Genomic DNA, 21,687 nt, shown 5'->3' on the forward strand with positions numbered 1-21,687 from the left:
GCGTTTGCTTTATTTGATCATGCCGTCCCAGAGCGGCATCCAACATCTCACTTGTACAATCAATAGTTCTCTCCTGCTACTTCACAAACATTGATCCCCTTCTCCTGAGATTTAATTAGTCCCTGGAATAATATGTGCAGCCCAACATGAATGTTGTAGTACGGCTATCGAACAGCGGCCTGATCTATGCAGCGTTTGTCAAGGGGTCAATTATGAATGTTGTAATTGGCCATTGATCTAATTGATTCATTTGTCCAATTATAACGCAGATGGAGCAAGTCTTTTGTTTTCTGCCATCCAATGATGGAGCCATCAGTTAGTCGTCATCAAGAAGTGTTTATCCAAGTACTTTCAAATCTTCAGTACAAGTAAATACAGAGAGAAATCCCCGGCACCAACAGTACTGTAAATAAGTCATATCTAACCCAACGGCACATTTGAATACATTTTGTTGTTGGAAGATTGAGTTTCGCTTAAAATAATTTTAATTAACAAATTTAATTTGTGTAAAAAAATTACATTTTTTAAAATTAGTTTTATTATTTTTACTTAATATTACTTAATATTACTTAATATTACTTAATATTACTTAATATTACTTAATACTTCAAGAATAACATTCTTTTGACGATTGGGAAAAATTAACAATAAATTAATCTTAATTGTGAACATTCAAAAAGGTATCAGATAAGGTCTTCATTTATTTACAAATGTATTGTTTTTTACGGCTGCACCGAGTGGTTAGCACACAGGCCACCCAGCGAGGAGACCAGAGTTCGATTCCACTCTCGGCCATCTCTGTGTGGAGTTTGCACGGGTACTCCGGTTTCCTCCCACATTCCAAAAACATGCTAGGTTAATTGGCCACTCCAAATTGTCCATAGGTATGAATGTGGGTGGGAATGGTTGTTTGTCTATATGTGCCCTGTGATTGGCTGGCCACCAGTCCAGGGTGTACCCCACCTCTCGCCCAAGCAGCTGGGATAGGCTCCAGCATTATTTTATACAATGTTTTAATTTAAAAAGTAATTCAAGAATACTTTTAATGTTGTTAATGTTGTTAATGGGGACCTTTTGTGATAATTTTTCGGCCCTTTGTATTGAGTTGTGGTCTCCTATAGAGCAGCTACACACAATAACCAGCACAGAACGCGTTCCAGAATCTGAGTGGTGTAAAATGCAATTCAAATGTATTAGTTTTAATTCCACGTGACTATGAGGTGTCCCCCCCCGACACCGCTTGGAGAAAATCAGCTGACTGCGCTAATTAAATCTCATGGATGACGAAACAAAGCAAAATGACAAATAAAAGTGGAGAGCTCCAACACAACAAATGGAATAACCTCAAGGAGATAAAAGTGAAGGTGTGTGCCTTCATTATCTGCTCACTGCTCACATTAGCATACATGCGGCGCACGCTTAAATGAGCATTATCTGCTAATTATATTAGAATATCTCTGAAAGTTTAATTCCTTCAAATCTACATTTTTTATCTGATTTTATTTCTAGCCACTGCTTTTCGTTAACTTTGCTTTGTCCGTTGGAACTTCTGACTTGAACGTAACCACACACTGTAGATCCTCGTTGAAAGTGAAATTATATTAGCTTTTTTATTTCAATCTTGCTCTTTATTAAAAATGTGTTATTTTTATTTTTATTTTTATTCATGTATATATATTTTTGTCATTCTTATCCAAATTGTGTACTTGAAAAATGAATTTAAATGTGTGTGTTTTTTTTCACCTCCTCCAAATTACATTCAAAATCACATCCTCCTTTTACCTGAAGGATAATGCATATGTTTATGTACATGGATATCTCGATACTACTTTAAACTATTCAAGTTTTGCACCCTGCAAAACGGGCTTTAAAAATGTCTCACTGGGGTGTTGCTTTGAAAAGCTTTAGATTGGTGTGGCATTTGGGGCCGACACTTGGCAGGGCGTGGTGAGTTTGAGGCTCGCGATGTGATCATCTGTTGGCAGCCGCTAAAGCGACCCGGTCCCAACCCGCTGTTCTTGCCAGTGTGGGCCAAATGTGGGGATGAGTACCGCCTCAGTTCGGATTTGGGAGCATGCAGACACTATGGAGCACTTTTAGTGCAGGAGGAACTTTCCTTGTGTGTGGGGGGGGGGCTGACTCCAGATGATGTGTGACGAGTGAGCGCTTGCCCCGCCCTTGAAACAGGTGTTGTGTACACGGATATCACACTGATATTATATTTTCTCTCCGGGCACATCTCGGCTACATCTGCAGTTCGGAAGGCAGCGGATGCGGCTGGAGGGCCCAGCAGAGGTTGCTAAACCTGCTTTCCATTCAGGTTTTCAGTTAATAATGTGAAGACTGGAGATAAATGCATTGTGAAATAGAAAAGGTGAGTTGTGGATCCCAGCATGTTGTTCATGTTCTGGTAAAAGCAGCATATTGGCTTAGTTTGGCTTGAAATAAGATATGGAAATAAATGTTACAAAAAAAGAGTAGCTCTTGGCCATTTTCATTTTGTAAAAGCAGCTCTCACAAGAAAAAAACCCAGATATAGTAAGTAGTACATTTGAACATTTACACTGCATGTATGTGATTGCTATTGGTATTGCTATCAGACGATTTCACGCATCAAATCCTGATTGGAACAACCCTATTAAAAACGCATTGACTTACATAATAAATACTTCAAATTAAAATTACATACATGATTACTAACGTGGACCTATTGTACTGATTTTCGGGACTTTGTGTTGAGTTCTGGACTCCTATAGAGCAGCTACATACGATTACCCGCACAGAAAGCTTTCTAGATCTTCCACACTCTGCACCTCTTCAAGCAGTGTTTTCTTGGATTGGAGAAATGTCGATCGGCGTTTACTGAGTGCAGGCAATCTGCAGCCCACATCAGGAAGTCTGGGTTGCAGGGACGTCAGTAGAACTCGGCCTTACAAAAAACTGATTTCCAAATGTGCAAAGCTCATTATTAACATGAGAATACAATACATTGTAACAACATTTATAGGTCAGAACAGAGGAAATCAGGCCGTTTATCAGGCCCTTTACTCCTATCTTCTGGGAAGAATCCACAAAGGAGCATTTGCAACATGTTTACAGAATTCATTGTTGTTTAAAGTTAAAAAGAAGAGAAACCACAAACCAGCAGAGATGCCAGCAAGCGATGCATTATAAGAAGGACAAGAGCGAGCTCTAATACTCCGCCTCCCCCCACCCTCCTCCACACTTAAAGCCTGGTAGAAAATCGTCCCAAACACACTTGATGGTGTTTGATGTCCCTGAGAGCACTCCCTGTGGCAGTAATGTTGTTGGCATTTCTCTCCTATTGACTTACTATCGCTGCAATTGTTGCTCTTAACACTACTCACGTTTGATCAGAGAGGCTGGACCTGCCAGGTGCAGCACGCTTTCATCTCCAAGGGGATGGATCACTGGCTCAGTACACAGGAAATATTCTACTATAACATACAGGAGATAAACAAGCCCCATCCTCAAATTACTCTATGGGGCAAGGAGGCATGGGCCAGTTAGCGGTTCAAGGTATACCATCGTAGTATGAAAAAGTCATGGTTTCCACTAAAACTGTGCGTCATACTATTTCTACAAGAGAAGTGGCGGTCCAGCATGGCCACTATGTGGAAATACACATACTGTGTTATTAGCAGTAATAACAGCTACTACTACTTTCATCGCTCCTTTAAGGACATATTTGTTACAGTTTTAATTCAGCCGAAATGAACAATATACGTACAACATTTTAATTGTAAAAATGTGCCTATGTATGTTTCATGTAGCTAAGGATCATTGACCTCAGCTTGCTTCGTCTTACATCACCGATGCGTTGTTCACTATGGAAACACCTGACTTTACTCGTGCATAATCGCACTATTGATTTTTGTTTGTCTCCTGGCCACATTGATCTGGAAACTAATAGTGTCGTTTTCTTCTCAGCAACATCTCACGGTAGAACCATTCCTCCTGGTCTAAATGTTAAAGAGGACATAAGAAGTCTCACAATTAAACAAACCAAAGAGGCAATTTGGTTTGTTCTTTAATGCAAGCATGCATCTTAGTGTAACTGACAAGCAAAGACGTTTAGCGTGAATGAAGACGACCATGTTTGGTTAAGCGGAGTTTGCCTTCAACCTTTTTGGGATGGAACCAAAATTGTTAGAAAGTTGAATGACAGCAATTGTAATTACATAAAAAAGCCAATATTAACCAATTTTTCTTATCTCCATTGAGAAAAGTAAGTTGTCTGGCTTTTGTGGACATGTCATATGTACAAAAATAACATAGTAAATCCTGAAACAAACTGTCCCAAGAGGAGTGCAAGCCTCATACAGCTCGTAAAAATTCATTTAGCCAAACATTTTGATAAATGTTTTGATAATAGAAAAATGTTGCAACCCACTCTGCATAAGAATTGGTAAAATGTCACCTTTTGTGCTGAAAATAAATAGAAAGAAATTAGAAAAATCAAATAGAGCTTGTATTGTGATATGCCTTTTGGTCCATATCGCCCTGACCCACCCAAACACCATCTGAAGGCAGTGGGGCACTTTCCCACTTGCCCCTAAATAGCCCTACTGCTTGAGTGGCCGAGACAGCGAGTGACTCAATCATTTTTCTCTGAGGGATGGTGTCAACAAATCATCCGCGTCTATCTGTCAGAGGCGGAGTGTATGGCTTGACTGTGACTGATAGCTGCCTACTGACGTGTAAGAAATCTCAATAAAACAGACAAGAAAATAAGGATCGTCATTTTGTGTGTGGAGCGAGAGCCGAGGTGAGGAGCCCCCGCCTTGAAGGGGGACTCATTTTAACGGTGAGATGGAGAGGACGGCCGTGTGCCGTCAGGTCAGTGATGGAGTCATATGGGCTGTGAGGGGTGGCATCTCACATGAAGATGAAGGAGCTCTAACGAATATGGCCACATTATAGCTCCAAAATGAAGCACAATATCACCAAGCAAATGAAAAAGCTGCTCCTTCACTCTCTTCACTCTCTGTCCAACACCTGTAGGAAAGGTATCCAGGGTAACAAATCCCAGGGTGAAGGTGCTTCAGTGCACAGGGATTGAAATCCCATTCTTTGAAAAGGGCAAATCACAGTCGTGGGTGTCTTTGAGTCCCCAAACTGACCTTTAGCACTATCAAATATTATTTTATTTCACGACACCAGCAAGCACGCAACCAACCATGGACTACAGTGGAACCTCTAAAGCTGATCCTGAAAGTGAAAGTTACTGTTGAGCCTAGTCAACTCTATAGGAACCCAAGATGGCAGCACCCACCAAGGCACTTATGTAATGAATTTGTGTTTCAATAACTTCCATATATAGCCGAGTCATGGAAAAAATGATTATACCACCCTTGTTTCTTCTGCTTATTGATCCATTTTAATGTCTGGTACAAGTAAAGGTACATTTGTTTGGACATATGTATATAGTGATATTTAAGAACTGATATCTACGTAGCAACTTCCATAGTTTTCTTGATAATAACCAAAACATTCCAAGTTCGATCAATAGCTATAGCATTGAACTGCCAAAAATGAAACCCTTATGAGCTATTTTTGCCATCAATGTGTTGGCCTAATAAAGATACCTTTAGTAATATAGTATACAATAAATAATAAGGCAGGGCTCAACATTAAAAACAAAAATGACTTGCCCATGGGAATCCTTAAGGTGAGAACTACTTGCCCGAACTTGCCCCATGTAAAATGAAAAGACTGCCATAATGATATCATCTAATTTTTGTGGCATCACCTGAGAATCTCAAATAAAGATGAAATGATTATCATTTCTTGTGGTTGTTTTCCTACATAGATCATGACGTTGCATGGAAATCTGGATTGTCAAGAGACTTTTATAAGTTGTGCACCACAATGAAACATTATTGAATATTGTTGGCAGGGACGCCATGATAGATGTTTTCCTAGTCAAACCATCGCTGATTGGTTGATCGCCAACAAGAACGGGTGTGGGTAAAACGCGGACTGTGGACTGCGGACGATTCTGATTGGTCCATTTCAAGATTTGCAAGGATTGGTTTGCAAATTACCACCGGAATTACGCGGTCCGTGTTTTACCAACACCCAACAAGAACCGCTTTTAAAAAAACTCTTCACAGTATGGCATGCCAAAGTACACTTTCCCGACGGGAATATCACTGATTGGATTTACTTGCCCGAATTTTGTTTTAACTTGCCCCGGGCCATCGGTACATCGTTATTGTCGAGCCCTGTCAGGCAAAAAATAAGTTTAAAAAAGTAATAAGGTAATAAATATATAAATACAATATACAGTAAAGTCTCGTTATATCGATATTCTCGTGAGTCGGAAAAAATACCGATATAACCGGACTATCCATATATCCGATCCTGCGCCGAACTGCATTAAAAGTGGGCGGATCTTTGATATGGCATGTAATTTTCTCCTTGAGTTCATGGATTGCGTATCTAGCATGCTTTTGTACTACAATACATTTTGTACTACAGTAAATAAAAATAAACTTACGCTGTAGTGATTACCGGTTACCGGGACATAATTCACCCCGGTACATAATTCACCTATTATGTCCTATTATTATGGAACTATCGATAGGGAAGGTGTTGCCACCCGGAGGGGTAGGCGCGAGGGACGGGTGTTTTCCGCTGTGTGTGCTGCACTCTGGTGGTGGAAGTGTGAAAAATAAAGTTGACTGGAAGCAGCCGTTGGCCGTCTTCTTTTTTGGTATTGAAATCCTTAAGCAAAGATTGATTTAAGCTGCTTTTGTATCGATATAAGCAGACCAAATTGGCTGGCGGGAGATGAAAAGGGCATCCTAGTAACTGGATTATCATAATAACTGGGTATCGTACTAACGGAGCTAATTATATCATAAAAGACTAGAAATTTGCCGGGAAATGAAAATAGTATCGTAATAAGTAGTAATTCGTTTTAACCGATATCGATATAACGAGACTTTACTGTATAAATAAATACTTGGAGGTCTAAATTAGGCACCCGTAAGAAGCAGAGGACATTATATTAAATTATGAGCTGATATCCAGCCAGACATAGCTCGATCCAATATTCGGGTTCGATATCGGCATGTTTTTGTATGTGTGTCCAACACACAGCTGCATTGTTTGATGAAGTTCCTCCCACCGTTTACATGCCGTGGCACAATTATGTGAGTGAACATCGAAAAATCAACACGTTTGCTTTTACCCGCTGCTAAGTAAATGCAATTTTACACCGATTACACATTACAGCGCAAGATTTCACAACACGCCAGTTGAAAAGTTACACAATTAGAGAGTACAAAGTGGAGGAGTTAGTCCCGAACAGCTGGGCCAGCCAGCCAGCCAGCCAGCCAGTTGAATTATCTCTGCTAAATATTTCATCAACACATTTGGCAGAAAAATAGTCTGCCGTCATTTCTGTTCACATTATATCCCGCCAGAAAGGCTTTGTGATTGGATGAGGCTTGTCCGCTTCAGCTGCTTCTGATGAGATGTCACAGGTTGCCTGTCAACACACTAAAGGAATATCATCTTGCCAGGAGTCAGGCATTGTGGCGGTAGATCCATGAGCCCTGGTGGCACATGCTGATGGAGCTGCGGACCTGCAGAGCATGATCCCCTGGTGCAAACATCTGGCAAAACACAATTGGAACAATCATTTTGTCTTGCCTATAGTCGGGCGTGGCTGTGGTAGCGTCATGATCTGGGGCTGCCCGAGTGCTGCTTGAGGAGAAACATGAAGTCCAACATGTGCTGTGAGACTGAAGCAGAAACTGTACCCCATGGCAGTTTTCCAACATCCCAAACACACCTCCAAAATGTTAGTAATGGAGTGGACCAGTATGCCAAATATTGAAACTGTGTTGACTAATTTTCAGTGGCTAGTACAATAGTACATCTATGCAGGTATACAATAGTACACTGACTGCTCTAACGTATATCCAAGTTTCCTTTCCACAAGATATGCAGTAATAGAACCTGCCATTCTCCAAGACAGGGGATCATGTTCTAACTTCACCTTCCCAAAATGCAAGCTGCTGTTTTCTGTTAATGAACCGCAGCTCCCCAGTGCCAGCAGCACTCATGTCTCCCCAGACCACTAACGATGCCACCACCATGCTTGACTCTAGGTAAGACACAAGTACCACAACAAATGCTACTCACTTAGTATGTCACCGGCTCTTCAGACGGCTGTACATTGACTACTCTAAAATATATACATTTAGTGCTTGCTGAATGTGAGGGGTATACTCACTGTCGTATGTTTGTTTAGTTGGCTAGTCTTATGCATTCTATATAGTTAGCGGTTAACCTTTCACACTCCAAAAGAGACTCTAACATTTCGCTCTCATTGTGCGTGAGAGCACTCAGCCAAACGAGAAAAGGTCACATGAATTTAGTCATTTGTTGGATTTAACAAATATCACATCCCTTTTGGTTCTGTTCATTTACCGACCATTTCCTCTGCGGAAATGTGATCCTTTTTCATCGACTCTTGAGTCACACACTAGTGAATACAACACAGCATTTTTAAGATTATAGACGAGCACAAACAAGAAAATAGTCTTGTTTATAAAGCTCTTTGCAGACCTCCACCAAGGCTTAAATACTGATTACTTCTTCTTTCGCCACAGCAAACCAATCTCCTCCATCCAAGCCTGTCTTCTGCATCCGTCTCTCTCATGTCCTCCTTCACTACATCCGTAAACCTCCTCTTTGGTCTTCCTCTACGCCTCCTACCTGGCAGCATCCTTCTACCAATATATTCACTATCTCTCCTCTGGACATGTCCCAACCATCTCAGTCTGGCCGATAACTGACTTCATCTCCAAGGCCTCTAACATGTAATGTCCCTCTGATGTACTCCTTCCTGATCCTATCCATCCTGGTCACTCCCAATGAGAACCTCAGCATCCCTGTGCAGCGAACCAATGAAGAAAACTCCGCATACAAGGCTTGCTTTTTTTTGCTTTATGAAGCTTTCTTGTAAAAATAATTGAAACATACAGAAAAAATAAAATGAAGTTTTGATACTGCTCATGTTGCAGGCTAAACACACATCAGCTAACAGTTAGCTAACACATGTACACCAACTGCAAATGCAAACTAGCAGTAGCATTTAGTTAGCGAACTTGACAAAACTCTAACATGTAATGTCCATCTGATTTACTCCTCCCTGATCCTATCCATCCTGGTCACTCCCATCCTGGGGATGGCTGGTCTCACAACAGTTTTGTATCTCTTTGCTTTCATTTTAGCTGAAACTCTTCCCTCTATCACAAATCATGCCTGACACTTTTTTCCACCCGTTCCATCCTGCCTGCACACGCTTCTTCACCTCCTTTTCACAATCTCCATTGGTCTGGACTGTTGACTCAAAGTACTTCAAATTGTCCACCTTGTGTATCTCTGTTCCCTGTATCCTCACTGTTCCACTTGGGTCTTACATACTCCTTGCCAGATCCCGAATACGTCCGGATCCAAGTAATTCTAACAGTCCCCAGAGAGATTAGTCTATCATCTCCCTCACTTTTAAGGAAAGTTGCTTCCTTCCTCATGCACATGCTTCCTCATGCTTCATACCAGTTTCTGCCCAGATGATGTTCTACTCCCATTAGCTCCAAAACAGGCTCCTGGAACCGATTGTGTTCCACTGTCATCTTCATTCACTTTGAATCCACAAGGCTCGAGGTAGTCAGTTGTAACGAGCCATAGTTTCTTCATTACTGAGGTCAATATTTAAGGTTAATATAACTTCATATCCCTCATGGGATTAATAAAGTCTATATTTGCACTGCTGGGTGACAACACTGGCAACAAAAAGTGGAGACAGGTTATGGTTGAGTCCAAAGTGCATGTGGTGTCATCAATATTGGATGATGAACATCAATTAACCTTGAACTGTCTGCTGGCGGCAGACAAACGCTCCCAAATGACCCGAGGACACGCTGACTGACTGGCACAGGAAGTGCCGCTCCACCGTCCTCCGTCTGTGATTGACAGCGTTTTAAGAGAGGCGGTTAAGGCTGTAAGCGCCAATCACCGATCACCAACCCCTGCAGACCAGACAACCCGAGTGGGACTGAATACGGCTGGATGCCTTTCTTCATGCTAAGTGTCTTTCCCGGTGGACAGATTGACAAACTTTCATATCTTTGTCTGTGTTTGTTGTATATTTGGCTTGGTTGCTACGCAACATAAAGACAGGACAGCGTCACATCACACAGGAACATAAAGAATCATGCAGGACAAGGCGAGAGTCTCAGCCCAGACACTTCATAGCACCCAACTACTACGTGGTGTTTTGCTGCTATACCATTGTGATCATTAAGGCAACTAAGTCCCATTATATACATACCATTTTTTTTGTATACAACTAAGTGTCAGTGGTGCCACCCCTGCCTAGTCCAGGGGTGGGAAAACTGCGGGCCACGGGCCACATGAGGCTGCAAAGCGTCTTAATCCGTCCCACCCGGCATTTCCAAATTCCTCTTTTTAAGCCTTTAACATGGAAAATGTAGCCGGCATCACGACTTACGGTGCTATTGTGGCACATTTGAGTTGCCAAAATAGTCAGATGCAATCTTTAGCTAGTCCAAAAAGCCATCCAAACACACACAACGCATAAATGTGGACATGAACAAAAATCTACCCATGCCAAAAACACCTTTATAGTCATGCTGCAAGGCATGCTGGGTAGCTTGTGGTCTTTCTCCCAACATTTTGCCACGTTTGTCGCATTTTTGCTAGATTGCAAATACGTTGAGGAGGTTGTCAGAGAAGTAGAGGAGTGAACATACTCCTGATATGCAATGTTTTGTTGTTTTTTACACCCAGCATGCCTTGCGTTCGTTTGGAAATAACAGTTTCAAGCAATGTGTTATGTTTAGCTTTTATTTGTGGATGTGTTGTGCTTTTGTTTGGTTTTGTTTGGCACCGTGAGCAAGTATGTCGTTCTGTTTGATGCTACCTATATATATAGACACCCCTCCGCCAATTTTTTTAACCCTATGTGGCCCACAAGTCAAAAAGATTGACCACCCCTGGTCCAGGCACACACATCAGTCATTGTTGCATAATCAGGGATCTTTCTCCTTGTGTTTCTCCTGAATACAATTAAGGCGTCATGCAAGCTTAATAGGAGGTGACAAGAAACTTGTATAGACACACAACAAACTGGCTTGCTGTATTGTGTCGGGGATGTCCACAAGCATACACCACACAGATCTCAGATTATTCATATATACTTTTGGAGTACACCCCGTCCCCCCTGAAAAAACCACAACGTAATTATTAGATTTATGAGCGAGTGGCGAAGGAAAGCCGCTATCACAGCATTGCAGCATCGCCCTGAAGAAACAGCAAACATGTATTATGGAGAAGATCTGCCGTTAATACCCTCCCAGCATTGAAATGAGATGGAAAACAAAACAATATTCCAGTCCTGAGGTTTCCAGTGACACAAATCAAGTCCGCATCGTGAGCACACACTTTTAATGAGCTCTATGGGGATTCTTTGCAGGAGAGCACGGAATCTTCCTAATCATGGCACACTGAGAGGAGATGTCATACATTTTTTTTTGTTTTTTTTTATGCAAGTATGCTGCTAGGGAGTTGTTATTCTTGTAATCCAGCTTCTGGAAGCTTCTGTCCCTCAGCAGGATTAGCCGATACGACAAGTCTTAACAACGCAAGACCCAAGGAGCGCAACTACTTTAGCTTACAGTCGGTATCGGAGGAAAATATTTACAATCCAATGGCCATCATTGTATAAGCACTCAAGAGCGTAGAATCCCTGAACACAACTGTTATATGGCTGACTATAATAATTAGAATTTGACTCAAAAAGAGAAAATCAATTCCTCAAATGTCAACCAAAGCAAAGTGAAAATCTTTCAAGCAAACAACAAAAGGTGATCAAAACTGTTTTCACATTTTAATCTGGATCTATTCTGAAATTCTTGTTCATCACAAAGTTTCATTGAAATTGGTTATGTTGTATTAGAATCAAACTAGACATTTTCCCCAGTCATTCATTCTTTCTCTTACCGCTTATGCTCACGAGGGTCGCGAGCAAGGGGCGGGGTCCACCCTGGACTGGTGGCCAGCCAATCACAGGGCACATATAGACAAACAACCATTCACACTCACATTCATACCTATGGACAATTTGGAGTCGCCAATTAACCTAGCATGTTTTTGGAATGTGGGAGGAAACCGGAATACCTGGAGAAAACCCACATGTGCACTGGAAAAACATGCAAACACACATAGAGATGGCCGAGGGTGGAATCGAACTCGGGTCTCCTAGCTGTGTGGCCTGCACGCTAACCACTCGACAATTATTGCTCAAAAATAAATTTAATAATAAAAGATGGCTATTGTATGGAAACATACTAAAATATAAGTGATATGTGTATGAAGTCCCAACCACTGTATGAAGTCATGAAGTCAGTCATGATAGAGTAAAAAAAGTTCTCCCATTCTGTGTGGAAGTGGTCATTTCTGGGCTTCTTAAGTTTTGAAGAAAAAAAACTCGAGGCTAAGCGGTTAGCCGACAAAATGGCTCTGTCATTAATGGCTTTGTGTAATTGCTGCTTAATGAGATGCTGCCACCAGATGAGCTTAATTCTAATTATCGTCAGTTTGTTTTCTGACAGATTATTTGTTTTTGCTTTCAGGCTGTTTGAAATTGATTCGCAATAATATTAAGACATGTTTACTTGTTTACTTCACCAATAAGTCCACCACCAATATTCCTGCTGAAGTACTTCAAAACAAGCCTGTTTTGTTGAATAAATCAACTTTAGGCTCTGCAGAGATGCTGAATTTCCTCCAGCTTCAGATAGACATCCTGCTGTTTGTTTGTTTTTCACCCTCACCCTCTGCCTTCCACCGCTGACCTTCATGCAACGTTTTGTCACAGCGTGCATCCTGCCTCAGTGAAATCGATACTCTTTTTTTAAGCTTTAACTCTCTCGTACCACTTGGGTTGTGCTTCTTCACCAGCACTCATGCATTTCATGTAACTGCTACGGTGCTTTAAATGGCATTCTATAAACACTTTACCATTTGGGCAATTTGTATGTCTTTGTGGATGTAAGTAAAGCAAAAGTATGATATGCTGAGGTAATATGTACTATTTGGACCAGATAACATTTTAATTTGGTCAAAGCAAATTATTCATGAGGAAATTACACAAATTGACAAATTGAAACATGACACAAACTATGACACAAACTAGAGAACATAGAAAAATAAATTTCTGGGGATCACAATAGATGAAAATATGAGCTGGAAACCTCATATTACAAATATACAACATAAGGTGGCCAGAAATATTTCAATATTGAACAAAGCAAAATTTGTTCTCAATCAGAAATCACTCCACACTCTTTATTGCTCTCTGGTTCTACCATATCTTACTTATTGTGTGGAAATATGGGCTAATAACTATAAAAGCAATCTTCACTGGCTAAATGTACTGCAAAAAAGGCCAGTAAGGATAATTCATAATGCCGCCTACAGAGAACATACTAACTCCTTATTTCTAAAATCACAAATACTTCAACTTGCTGATATAGTTCATCTTCAAACAGCTAAAATAACGCATAAGGCTAAAAATAAGCAATTAGCTAAAAATGTCATCCAATACTTCTCTACATGAGAGGAGAAATATGATCTCAGGGAAGAACTACATTTGAAACACTTCTATGCTAGGACTACGTTAAAAAGCCATAGCATTTCAGTATGTGGAATCAAACTATGGAATGGATTGAGTAAGGAAATCAAACAATGCACAACGATGAGCCAATTCAAGAAACAATACAAGCAGTTGATGTTTGCTAAATACAAGGATGAAGAGTCTTGAACCAGTCATGATGTGCTATATATATCACTATATTGACACTTACTATGGTACCCATTATGGCATTGGATGCTCATATCACCTCCTACTTCGGTACGGGACAAAAAAATTAAAAATAAATCAAAATAAAAGTAAAAATAAAATTAGGAAAGCAGGAAGTGAACAAATGTAACAGTTAGTGATTGTAAAAGTACCAGATGGAGGGGTAGCATTTAATAAGCTTTGCTTCTTCCTACTCCTTTTGGACATGTGGAACTGTGAACTGATTATGGGATGCACTCAATTGTAATCTGATGCATGTTCAAATGAAATAAAACCATAACCATAAGGAAACAAGTAACTACAATACACTCATGACCTCCCAGTGAACTGACTAATGAGCTGCTCTGCCGGGAACCAATGCATTATGAGAAGAAGTTCAAATAGTTGTTTTTTAATTTTAAACTCATATTGGTATGTGTCTTGTGTATTTCTGAGCAACCTTTTGATTAAGTTGCTGTGTGATGATATTAGCCTTCAATCTAAGACTGTTATATTGAGTCAAGGCATCATGCAATTTCCGATGGGTTGACAAGCTTGTGACTTTTCTTATCGCTTATGATTGGCTCCTGTCAAAGAAAGTGCTGCCCGGTCCTCGTGGATTCATACATGCCACAATATGTGTATGTGACGTGGACATGTGGGGCTCCTAATCTTTTTCTCTAAATGTAGGGGGTGCGGCTTAAACTTAAGTGTCTTTTATACACCAGAAATGACAGTAAATGTACCGTTCCACCCGAGTGCTGTTTTCTTCCTCTTAGTTGTTTCCGCTGATGGAGGATGTTTTAATATTCTGCTTTTAATCGGTAGATGAGGCAACGCTCTTCTCCCCTTTTGTCTTCCCCTCCCTCTCTCTCCTTTGTCTCTCACCTTTTGTGGCCCGAGCCCAAATAAGTTGGTGCTCCAGGCATTCAGTCTCGGGTTGTTCTCTAAACAAAACCAAAAAAAAGAAAAAAAGTGAGGTGTGCACAAAGGTCTTGTGCAAGAGATGTATTCTTGGATCACACCGTGACAGCTGCACAAGCTCCTGTGTTGCAGAGATCTTCTGAGGCGCAGGGCAAACACTAACCTCAGGCGGCAGCTGGTGGGGGGAAACAAACCCACAGGAGGTTTGCATTTGAAGCTGGAGGAGGTGTGAGCGTGAATACGATGTCAGGATGAAGTGATGCGGTATTAGAAGTGTGTTGCAGTGTATTAGAACGTGACCTGCGGATTCTGCTCACACGCTGTATTGACATTTTAACAGGGCTGGCCTTTGACTTCTCCTCCTGGTCTAAGGAGTAATGAAAAATAGTCATCCTCTCAACAGCTCATGAATGTGGTAAATGTCGCTCTACTCAAAAGCCTTCATGAGCAATATACTTCATTTAATTCACCTGCGTCCTGTGCAAGAACATCCGTATGTTGACAATATGTTTTAGTCATTCTGGATAGAACATCTCCACCGGAACGTTTCATGAACCTGTCACTATTCTATGTCAAATAACAGATGGACTCAGATTCCCTCTATAAGTACTGTGTGTTCAATATACGTAATAAGGGTGAGCCATCCAAATATCAATAGTATTGTGATTGTGTCTATCTTACAGTAATACAACTTTGTGTTGTATTTGATTTTTTGATGTACAGTAAACCTCGGATATATCGGACTCGGATATATCGGAAATTCGCTCACAACGGACAGATAAAAAAGAACCAATTTTTCTGTAATGCATTTCCAATAAAAATTCATTGCATATATCAGATTTTTTATAACGGATTTCGCCTATTTCTGACAAAAATCTCCAGTCCCGTTCCAATTTCCCTCGCATATATCGGATGGCCGCATCGTGTCTTTCTCCTGGCTCCAGATTTAGGACAAATATAAAAGTGAGTGACGTCAATAATACTAGCACAGCAGTGAATGAGATCTTAACCTCACTATTGGAAATAACGTAGGCCTGACGGCGTAACAGGGCCTAGCTTAATTAACAATTTGTTATGCTCAGAGTCCAATAAAGTTAAATTCTCATTACCTTACGTCTCTTTTCATTGCCCAGTCCAGGTACATTGGAAACATAATCAAGAAAGTGCCTTTTTATAACGGATACAATCCGATTTACGCATATACCGGATATAAATCCGATATATGCGTAAAACGGACATTTTCCGGTATACGCATATAACGGATTTCGCTTATATCGGACAAAACCAGTGAGAACAATTGAATCCGATATATCCGAGGTTTACTGTATATATTTTTTATTTCTTTGCCTAAATTTTTTAGTCATGTAATTATAATCATGAAATCAAGAAATAAGAGTCTTTCAATGATTTTGAAAAATTCAAGTAAATTGGCTTTACCTAGTATCGGATCAATACAAAATTTGCATTGTACATTTGTGATTCATCATTCATGGATCTGCAAATTGGCACATTTTTGATCTAAAAAAAAAAAAAAATTCAGGATAGTACTTTTACACCCAGGAACTACTACTACTGGAGACTTTCCTTTGTTCCATTTGATAAAGGAGGGGTTCAAGGAGGGGGACATCTTCAATGTAGAACTAGTTGATTTTGTCCTTAAGATTCATAGATTATATTCATACATTTTCTATAATTTCATAATTTAATTCATTCATTCATTTTCTACCACTTATCCTCACGAGGGTCCCGGGCGAGATGGAGCCTATCCCAGCTGTCTTGGGGCGAGAGGCGGGGTACACCCTGGACTGGTGGCCAGCCAATCACAGGGCACATATAGACAAACAACCATTCCCACTCACATTCATACCTATGGACAATTTGGAGTCACCAATTAACCTAGCATGTTTTTGGAATATGGGAGGAAACCGGAGTACCCGGAGAAAACCCACGCATGCAAACTCCACACAGAGATACCCGAGCGGGGAATTGAACTCGGGTCTCCTAGCCATGTGGGCTGCGTGCTAACCACTCCTCCAAAAGTCTACAATAACCTGTAAGTGCGTGGCTATACTGGTACAATTTACCACATACCGCTAACAATGTGCCCTTTCTTTTTTTAAACGTATTTATGTCTTTATGCTTCACTAATAATGTTCATTCATCAAGTATTGTGATTTCCCAGTTTGTTCGGCATTCCTTAAACACACCATAGTTGTGTGCTGTGTTTGGCGATGGAAGCGGTAGTGGATTACACGACTTGGTCCTCTAGTCCTCTAGTCCGACCCTGATGACCAGGCTGATTATCCATCATCTTACGTTATAATTCATACATTTTGTATTTGAAATGAGTCCAATAAGAATATGTACATCTAGGGCTTTAACCTAGATTGTGTTGTGAGGGAACAATGACGACTTAGGAGAGGAAAGGGGGAGGGTTCTGGATGGCATTGTAAACAGTTTTATTGCAAATGTGGATCCAAACGCAGATCGTCACTGTCAAGGTCACAGGGGAGTTTTGCGGGTCACAAATAGACATTTTTATGGATGCATTTGTTTTTCGCCATTTTCTACCTACTTGCAAAGGACACTAATGCTGCATTCAAGCAAACTTGGAAATCTGAACTTCCAGATGTGGGCACCCTTTAGGGGTGTAACTTATTATTTGGGGTTTGTTGTATTTGGCCAGGCTGCACGGCGGACAAGTGGTTAGCACGCAGACCTCACAGCTAGGAGACCAGGGTTCAATTCCACCCTCGGCCATCTCTGTGTGGAGTTTGCATGTTCTTCCCGTGCATGCCTGGGTTTTCTCCGGTTTCCTCCCACATTCCAAAAACATGCTAGGTTAATTGGCCACTCCAGATTGTCCATAGGTATGAATGTGAGTGTGAATGGTTGTTTGTCTATATGTGCCCTGTGATTGGCTGGCCACCAGTCCAGGGTGTACCCCGCCTTTTGCCCAAAGACAGCTGGGTTAGGTTTCAAACCCCCACCCCCCCGCCGCGACCCTCGTGAGGATAAGCGGTAAAAAATGAATGAATTTGACCAACACAACAAAAATATCGATGTATGACAGTAAACATAGAAGAGAAATACCAAATATTGAAATCAGTCTGATAGCTATACTCTGTACTAATATTGGTATTTGGATGGAGCCGCCCACCTTTCTTTTAATGCCATGCCAGACATGCAGCATGCATCTGGTATTGCCCTGAGAGCTGTGATTTTTTGCAAATGTATTCAACAAATAATTAAAGTGTGCGTGTGTGTGCTGCTATTTCATTACGGTGCTGCATCTCCTTGGCAGCCATCCGAGGCGATCGCGTCATGGTGGACGCAGGTGAGGGGGAGGAGAAGGTTGCATTTATTAGCCATAATTAACATCCATCTACTGCATGAGGCTTCCTCAGACAATATCAAAGCTTTCATTCCAAGCGTCCTGAAGGTGTTGCTGGATTAGAGAAGAGGTGACACCCTGACTGGCTGCGGGGGGCTTGATGCCTTGTTTTCGAGCCCACCGGAGCAACTTTGGAGGCCTCGTGTGCTGCGGAGTGGATGTGTCTCATAATCGGATATGAATATGGATGCAGGCGCTTCTTTCTAATTGTGATGGGAGGAAGGAAACATGTAGCGCTTTGTCTGAGGGTGGGGCTTCTTCTTATTCCACATTTTAGTCAGTCGGTTTTCACAATTGAAATAGAAAATAGCCGAAGATAAGTTCAATGCCAGGAAGTGGCAACTATTTGCCGTCATTGTTCGACCTTGGGGGAGGTCTGCTCTCGACTCCCCTCGTTATTTATGCATCTTTGCCTCGAACCAATTAAGTTCTTAACCAAATGTGATGATGAAGAATAAATGCTAACGTTCAGCTCCACTAGAGGCTGTCACTTTTTACCGCAGGCCAGCCTTTCAAGTTGGGTGGAGAAAACAGACGAATGAAGCTCATTCTAAGGGATGTGCCTTTTTCAAAAAAAAATCTGCGTAAATGCACAGCGCTGCTTGAAAATGAACCATGCAACCATGAAATGACTTTAACGAGGCTCACGGACAAGCCATTCAATACTGGAATCTAATAGCTTCGAAACAATCACCGGCTTCCACTCTTGAGGGGACCCATGATACTTTTTCCACTTTTCTGACCTATAAATGTAGTTAGAATGTTGTATTCTCGTGTTAAACCATGCCAGAGTTTCAGGTGATGAGGTTAGCGCATTTGGAGGTGAGCCCTGAAAGAAGTTTGGGATGGCTCTGTTGTTTGTCAAAGATCTTCTATATGACAGGAGTTGTCTGCTGTGTTTAAGGACTACCGTATTGTAAAAATGGCAGTCAAAGATTCTCTTTTTGACAGACTCGCTCTCCTGTTTTGAGCTGTGATGCCTTACTGCAAGTTAGTATGGTACATGGAATAGTGACTGGTTCATGTTGTTCTGGTGGAGATGTGCGATCCGGAATGACTAAAACACATTATCAACATTGGGATGTGCTTGGCTAGAATGCATGAATATAAATATAAATATAAATATAAATATAAATATAAATATAAATATAAATATAAATATAAATATAAATATAAATATAAATATAAATATAAATATAAATATAAATATAAATATAAATATAAATATAAATGAAACATAATGATCGCCAAGTCTTTTGTGGAGATCAACATTTTTCAGTTGTGCTCAATTCAAATCTTTGCATTTCAGAATAAAAGTCCCCAGGAAGAGCAAAGCTTTTGGTGAAAGAACACCCCAAGAAGGTCAAGTTGTTACTGAGGGACGTCCTGATGACAGCTGCCACATTGTGAGCAAAGGTCAGTGCATCAATTCTCAGCAGCAGCGATAATTGCAGACGCATATTGTTATGCATGTTTGGGAGCCAAATGCTGCCCCCCCCCAGCATAAAACTAGATTAAAAAAACAACAACAAACACATGGTAGACACAGAGGACAATGTATTAGCGATTGTTTTTCTGCATGACCAAACAAAAGGGATGTGACTTTCCGTTTCTGTCAAAGAACAATGCTCAGTCACTGAGTGCTCTTTAATTGAAATCATCCGTCCATTGTTCAGGCCAACAGTTTTAATCTAGAGAGCTTTGGTCGTGACCTCGCTTCATCGAGACACGGCTCGCCATTTCAAGGTACCTTCGATCGACTGGTGTTTGCTTTGGACTGAACCATATCATCTTTTATTTGCTTTGACGGCTGCAGCGTGAGAAAGAGCGGAAATCTATGTAAGCATCAGTCGAGTCAACAGATCACCACCTCCTCTGCCGGCCGTATTGATTACATAATTCTTTGTTCAGCCGACTGCCTCCGCTCCTTTCGTCGACATTAGCTTGCGGGCCTCTCGGCCTTTTTGCCGTGCGCATGACGGACTAAAGTTCACCTTTGCAATAATGAGGAGGGCAACCGTGGCGGCGGCGGTGGCATTTCACACTGCAGTCGAGGCTTAAATCCTGGCTTTAAGAGCCTTAGTGGAGTGTGAAATACAGCACGCCGGACTCCGTTTATATATGGGCTCCATTTGCAAGGCGGCCTGTGTGGATTTAGTGCACAGATGAGGCAAACGACACTCGCACGCTGAAGTCACTTTCACACACTTTACCCCCCTAATTGATATTAATTGCCGGTCGCCTTCTTACTATTGGCTTCTCCACGCATGACGGCGCTGTCAACTAACAGGAAACTTCGTTAGGAAAACCATGTGAGGGACAATATCTGCCAACATGTGCAGGTACATGAACACAACACACAAGACTGGCAAATCATTTTTGATTTGTTTGTTCTCCCTGAGGTACTGTTATAAAACAAACAGGAAAGAGTGGAAGTCTTTCAGCATAAAAGCCCTGAAGGAGAGAGGAAGAATGAAGTTGGCCTGGCCTCGCCGCAGGCAAATATGCTGCATTAAAGATGCACGCTCAGTGAGGGTATTAAGTACGTCCTTTTTAAATATCTGCCAGTGGCGTTGCATGGCGTTGTAGCCCTTTAGCAAGCGGTACAACGGAGGGGAAGAAATACCAAGAGCACATCTAAAAAAAAAAGGACTACGGCAAGGCCTAAACACTTGCCAGCCGCAAAATCAGTTAGAAATCAGTTACTGAACCTCTTAGAGCTGGGACAGGGGTGACCAAAGTGGCGCACGGGGGTCACGTATAGCCCACAGCCATTTTTTTATCTGCCCTTAGCACGTTCTTAAAACAAGAAAACTAAAAATGGAAAAAGAGCAATTGTACAAAAGTGATGACTTGAGTCATTATGAGTTGTGATAATACAATTTCTTTTTTTTGTTTTTTTTTTCCAGGTCAATTCCTTTATTTTTGCTTTAAAATGGAAAGATTGATGTTTGAGATTAAAAGATGTGTACAATTTGATACAATAGGCACAAATTTTGTAGACCAGGGCGGGTGGGCCAACGGGGTGTAGCCAGCGCACCTTGCAATTTTTGTGATCACTGCAGTTAGGTGCAGCGCGGTGCACCCACACCCCCGTCCCTCCCACTGGTGCACGTGGCAAAGAAGGAGGAGAGAAGGCCAGAGAGGATTTAACACAACCGAGTGTAACCTTAACCAATCAAATGAACGCCTCTCATTGCCTTTAAATGCGCATCAGAGGCCGCCATGCGTGTTCCTGACAGTTACATTAAACACAGCAGCAGGCTAACCCAGGCATCTTGCTTGTTTTCCACCAGCATTCCTGCTCTACATCATCAAATAGGAGAACCTTTGATGGTATATTCTCCTCCTCATCCTTCTTGAGAAAAAAATGAGCAGTTAAAAAATATATACAGATTTGAACAACAAACTTTATATATTTTTTATTTTTATTTTTTTTTTAGACAATTTGGATCCTCCAAATGCA

At 41.2% G+C, this 21,687-nt stretch overlaps 1 protein-coding gene across 1 annotated transcript in view; it reads left to right on the forward strand.

The window, feature by feature from the left end:
• The window catches only part of robo1 (roundabout, axon guidance receptor, homolog 1 (Drosophila)), a 366,932-nt gene that overhangs the window by 9,735 nt on the left and 335,510 nt on the right, over positions 1-21,687 (forward strand). The window contains exon 3 of the mRNA XM_058080084.2: positions 19,531-19,637. The gene's annotated coding sequence lies outside the window, so the exon portion shown is untranslated. The remainder of the gene's footprint in view (positions 1-19,530; positions 19,638-21,687) is intronic.

Source organism: Doryrhamphus excisus, linkage group LG8 (assembly GCF_037039965.1).
Source record: "Doryrhamphus excisus strain RoL-2023G ecotype Guam linkage group LG8, RoL_Dexc_Guam_v1.1, whole genome shotgun sequence".
NCBI lineage: Eukaryota > Metazoa > Chordata > Actinopteri > Syngnathiformes > Syngnathidae > Doryrhamphus > Doryrhamphus excisus.